This window comes from Alligator sinensis, unplaced genomic scaffold, assembly GCF_000455745.1.
Source record: "Alligator sinensis unplaced genomic scaffold, ASM45574v1 scaffold872_2, whole genome shotgun sequence".
Lineage (NCBI taxonomy): Eukaryota > Metazoa > Chordata > Crocodylia > Alligatoridae > Alligator > Alligator sinensis.
In genome coordinates, this window is record NW_005842132.1 from 49,255 (window position 1) to 55,146 (window position 5,892).

Consider the following 5,892-nt stretch of genomic DNA (forward strand, 5'->3'; position numbering starts at 1 on the left):
GCACGGTGTCATTTCCAGTTCATCTCCCTGCGAGAGCTTTCCTTCAGTGCCTCTGCTTCTGTCCATGGCTTCTGTCAAGACCTCAAGTTCCTGTGCCCCTTGCTCCCCTCCCAGTGTGACACCGCTCCCCGCATGTGCGTGGAGCTGTGGATGAACAGACGAGGACAGAAAACATGCTTGCCCCTTTGAAGCAGAGAGGGCCACCTGAAGAGAAGCCAGCAAGGCTTCTGCATCCATCAGTTGTTTTACCCTATCAGAGTCATAGCTTGTGGGGGGGCCTGCCAGACTTCCCAGCCATTGAGTATGATGAGGGCTGTACCCACAAAACTGGGGTTTCCTTTATTCAGCTGGACTGGGGAGCTGAGATGGTAGAGAAAGGCTTTATCATTCAACATGGATCCAACGTGCTTTTCAAGCGCAGCAATGGGGGTGAAGGAGAGCGCAGGGAAAGCTTTCACTCAGGTGGCCCTTTAAGACCAGAGCCGATGCTAAGGCCCAGCTCTCCTATAGGTTGAGGAGGAAGAAGTTCAGCAGCAGATTATTTATGTTGGGCTAGAGCCATCACGCTGCTGGCGAATCCAACTAGGGGACTCAGCAACCGCAGACTTTTTTCTGCAGGGAAAGTTTTATGTTCATTCCTGTGGACGGGCTACGTCTTGCCCCCGAGCTCTCTAGGATCAGCCGGAGGCAGAATTCCCACACTGCTGCAACAGAAAATGCTTGCATTTTAACCCCAGCGCCTCTCCTGGCCTGCAGCTCCGTCTCCAAGCACCTTGGATCCCGTGGGGTCCAACACGCAGCCACGGACCCTGGAAGCACTGACTGGGCATTTCTTGGATGTGCAAACAGGGCCGGGATAGTTCTCCTTTAGCTGCAGCCACTGCGATTATCCCAGACTCCCCAGCCTGCCCTATGGCACCTTCCTACCCCCCAGCAGGAGGTACCATGAGCAGCAATCACTGCAGGGAGGCCCTGTGGCACATTTGAAGTGCAAGCTGTAGTAAGCCACCTGTGCCAGGTGTGCCCCTCTCCCCATGCCCTGAACTTGCTTCTCAGTCTTGCAACAAAACCTCTCTGGATTCCAGCCTGAGCTGCCTGGGGTTTCTCTGCCGCCCACCCAGAGTGCAGACGCAAGGAGATCATGGGACTGGTGCTTCCAAAGTAATTACCGAGCAGCCCCACAACCTCCCCCTGCTTCCCTGTGAGCCGCACTAAATCAGCTCCTCTGCCTGCCTCTTGGGATTTGCCCTCTGGGTTCTCCTTCTCTTCCACCTCCCTGCAGCCTGCAGACAGACCTTCCCCAGCAGCAAGGAAGGCTTCATGATTGCACTTTTATCTCTTTCCTGACAAAACCCCTCTGCTGATCCAATCCACTGCCAAAGGGAAGGGCAGGATTAACCCCCAGCTGTCCAAAATGAGCAGGGAGTGGGACTGCATCCAGGAAACAGGGGCATTGCTGATTGACAGAAGTGGGGCCGACAACGACTCCCCCAGATCCATCACTGGCCTTCTGCTGCACTGCTGGACCCTGCCAGCCGAACAGCCAAAAACGGGGGCTGGGACTTCACGTTCCTATGACCCCCCCTCATTCATGCTACAGCCCTGCACGGAGCCACAAAGAGCATGAATCTTCCCCTCCCCTCTCCATCGCACACCCACACAGACGCAGCCCTCTGTCCCAATGCCGCCTAGTTGTCAGTGCATGAAGATGTCTGCACAACAGTCTCTGCCTAAACACAGAACCGCTTTCCTAGGGATCGGATGCATCAATAAGCTTTGTGCTCCCATAAATGAGCAAAGACTGAGAACCTAAGGCCTTATTACACCATCATTTTGGGCAGCTCCTAGAGCTCTTAACCCCTGGACCATCCACACATTAATACCATAAAGTGACTTAAAGCCCTTGTGCAGCTTAAAGTTACGCCACTCCAAGGCAGGATCTTCTCTTGATCTGTGCAACCCAGCTGCTGTTCCACGAAAGTATGGCCACCCCCCACAAATGCGCGGCTCAAGCTAAAGGTGCGACTGCTCCAAACTCCAAGTTAGCACCAAAGCGATCAACATTTGTGCAGCTCACAGCATAAGATGCAACAAGGCCCGAAGTGTCAGAGCTCTTTCCGCGTGAGGGATCAAGAAGCGGGGTGCCCTGGGGTAGAGCCATCTCAGTCCTGGGTTCTGTTTCCTTGGAATGATCCAGGTATAACTGCAGCCAGGGTCTAATCTCCTGGCCCTGGTCCCAGACCCTTGGGAAATAACTCAATTCGCTCCTTCACAGAAAAAGAAAACATTGCCATGCTGCCCATTTTTTTTTGTCTCCCCCCCATCTCCCCATCTAGGACGGGAGCGTAAGCCGTGAGATTGCATTGACTTCTGGAGTCCCTCCCCCACTCCCCAACCTCGCAAACTCCCAAGATTTTTCTGAGATCTTTTGCAAAACAACCAACTTCTGTTCAGCGCAGACGGAGAGGAATGAGCCGGCGTCTGCTGAGCATAACACGACAGCGCTTGGAGAGACTGCTAGAATTGGAAACTTTGGATTGGATTGAAAAGAAACTTGTCTGAGCCCAGCTCCACGCCTCCCTTTTCGGCGCTCCTCTCCCAACCTTGCATCTCTCCTGGTCAGAGTATGTTTTGAGCTGTGCCGCATTCGTTCAAACGCCTGGGTCACCTTTGCATTTCCAGCTGAAAAGCTGGAGATGCACGCGTGTGCGTGTGAGAGCGAGCATGTGAGAGCGAGTGGGTGTGTGAAGGGTAGCTGGCCGGGAGGAAGGGGGTTCCCTGCTCATGCTTCCATGGAAACAGCCTACAGCAACCGTATCACAAGTTTTTCTCCTGGCTCTGGAGACTTAAACATCCCCGGTTCCAGCACCATCCCCCATGCTAAGAAAAAAAGTTTTGCCTTTGGAGAGAGAAAGACCCAGCTGCTGAATGCGAGAGAAAGGAAAGAGAGAGGAAAGGAAACGTGGTTGCCATGTAGCAGCAGCTGCGGAGCGCAGGGTAGTCTTAGACCCTGGAGAGGAGGCAGCTGATTCCTTGATTGAACCATCAGGCAAGGTGAGAGGCCTCTCAGGTAAAACACCTGCCCAGAGCTTACCTGTGTGCACCTGCCCCTTCTCCTGCCTGTGTTATTAATTCCCAAGAAAGTGTCTCTCTGGCTGTCTCCCTCCTCCTCCTCACTGCACTTCAGCTCTGACACGAGCGCGCCTCCTGCACGCTCTGTGTGTGCGCACGCCTGTGTGTTTTCTCTGGTTGTGCTCCTCTGAGATTCTCTTGGAGAGGGTGGGTGGGAGCAAGGGAAGGCGGGAGAGTGGGAAAGAGGAAAAAAATGACAACAATAACGTCTTTATCTGGCAGCCAAGCTCCTCGGATCTAATCCGCACACATGTCCTGCCTACCGGAGGGCTGGCGTTTAATAACAATCCCTTCTGCTGCGGAGGCTGTTCGGAGCCCGTGTTTAAAAACAAAGCTAATTAGAAAGAGGCTTCGGAGTTTAAATAAATGCTTTCCTCGCCACGGGCCTGATCCAGGAGAGCATTGAAGCAACGTGCTTTGTTTCGTCCCTATTCCAGGTGGCACTTTCAGAAAGCATAGCGGGGCTTAAGCACATACCTAAGGATGCTTTCCTGTACTGGGGTGTTGGTTGTAGCCGTGTTGGTCTAAGGAGATAGGCAGACAAGGCTCTTTGGGTAAGTCTGATATCTTCTATTAGACCAGCTAAAAATTCCTGTACTAGGGACTCCAGTGTGAAAAGTCCCCTCAGATTTGCCCTGATCTTTGCTGAAGGTCACTAGATGATGGCTAATCTCTCTAGTTCTGGCTCATGCAGCAGGGAAAAATACCCAAGTTTTATTACCACCCACGTTCTTATAACTGTATCTTAAATCGTGTCGGTGTTTGATACCAGGAACACAGAAGGCTGGCAGAAACCACAGTGCTCGTCGTCTTCAACAGGAGGGCAGCAGCCAGGGTTTGCACACAATGTCGTTCCACTTTCTCCTTGCCAAAACCCAGACAACACTGGGATGGAAAGGCCAGTGGGAGACCCTGTCCCACAAAGAGTCCGAGCACAAGGACTCTTAACAATTCCCCACAAAAAGGGCCCCTTCCTTCAGCCAGGATTAAGGATACTCATTTCTGCTCTGCTTTGGGATCTATAAATGAAGAAAGGTGGGTATTAGTAATAAAGCAGTCTGCAGTCACTGCCAACTGCAGTTTCTCCCTCTGCTTTCCCCTTGGCTCTCATGATGGTTGTCACGCATCACTTGGGAGGTCCATCCTATGTGCAATGACTTGCCTGGCCTCAGCCCTGGTGCTAGTGGACATGCCACCATGTTGTGCTGAGTTAGTACTCACTGCCTGCTATATGCTGAATGCTTTTCAAATGCTTGAGAGTGAAAAGCCTCTACCCTTTGAAGATGGTCCTCTATAATGGAGGACAGACAATCCATGCCACAACATAAACCACCCTTATGAATGGCACCCAGGCACCTTCTTTGATGGCAGGGTCAGCAGAGAGGGCACAGAGCTGAATGAGCATGGAAACCGTGCCCCTCTTGAGAGGATCCTCTCCCCCAGGGATGGTGCTGCCCAGTGGCAGAAGCAGGCCAGGGAGCATTGCACTGTAGCTCTTCTGTCCATAACTAGCCGAGGGCAGCTACCCAGTAGGTCAAGCCTAAGCCTTTCTCCAGCATGAAATCCCTTGCACTTAAGTTTCAGCAGCACAGGCAAATAGCAATGGGTCACAGACCATAATAGCCACCATACCAGGCCAGACCAAAGGTGCATCTAGCCCAGTGACAAGTAGTAGGTACTTTAATGGGAGAGTGTAAGAAATAGGGTATGTGCGATCCATCCCCTGTGGTCTCCTGTAGTCACTAGCAGTCCTAGTCCAGTCCTGCATAGACTACCCTGGGGCCCATTTCAGGGACATAACTTGCACCCCAGCTGAGCTCAGCGGGACCGGACTTGATGTTTAGGGAGCAGCAGGTAGCCCGTGACATTAGATTGCAGCCAGAGAAGAAAACAAAAATAGAGCTGTGCTGGTTCTCCACATCACTTAGACACAGAGTCAAAGGAGGGAGGGGGAAACGATGTTTGCCAAATGGAAAGAGGCAAAAATCAATAGGGGAAAAAATATTCTTTTCCATCTTGGAACTTTACACCAATCCCTTTAAAGATGTCACTAGTCCAGAAAGAAGCCAGGGTGGCTGGCTAAACTATTCGGTGCCCCGTTTTGCTTCCTAATAACCCTCAATCTACTTAAATTCCATCCGTGGGCCATTCTGCCATAGTATCCACAGGCCTCATTCAAGACCATGGTCACATTGAGCCGAAGACTATGCCCTGAAGAGTTTACTATCTACATAGACAACAAAGACAAAGAGTGAGAGAGGGGAAATAGGGATGAGAAGCAATTTGCTCAAGGTCCTTCAGCAAGTCAGTGGCAGAGCCAGGGACAGAACCTGCCTGGCCAGCACCCTTGCTGCTGAACCACACTATCTTTTATTGAAAACACTCCCAAACTCGCATCTCTTGAAAACACTGAAGCTGGTTTGAAAATCTTGCGAGTATAAACTGTGCTCTTGGGCAGAGGCTCCATGTGTTGTGTTTCATCACTCCCCTGCTGAGAAATGCCGACACCTAAGTTTCAAATCCACTCTCAAAAAATGGGATTTTATATGTAGGAAGCAACTAGTCATCACAACAAACACATCTGCAGTGCCAACAGGCAGACGGTGTATCCCACATTAGCTTTGCACACGTGTGTGAAGGAACAAGGGGGCACTTTTGCAAAGGGTGAAGGAAATCAGCTGTTGTGCATCTATGTTGACGGGTCTTTGGAGGACGAGCAGTCCTGTGGGAATCCTACCACCCTCCAAGCCTTGCTGCAGA

The 5,892-nt window shown here is 51.6% G+C and overlaps 1 protein-coding gene across 1 annotated transcript in view; it reads right to left on the reverse strand.

Moving 5' to 3' along the window:
• Nucleotides 1-3,274, reverse strand: part of PRELP (proline and arginine rich end leucine rich repeat protein) — a 17,151-nt gene extending 13,877 nt beyond the window's left edge. The window contains exon 1 of the mRNA XM_006025025.3: nt 3,095-3,274. The gene's annotated coding sequence lies outside the window, so the exon portion shown is untranslated. The remainder of the gene's footprint in view (nt 1-3,094) is intronic.
• Nucleotides 3,275-5,892: the final 2,618 nt, after the last annotated feature.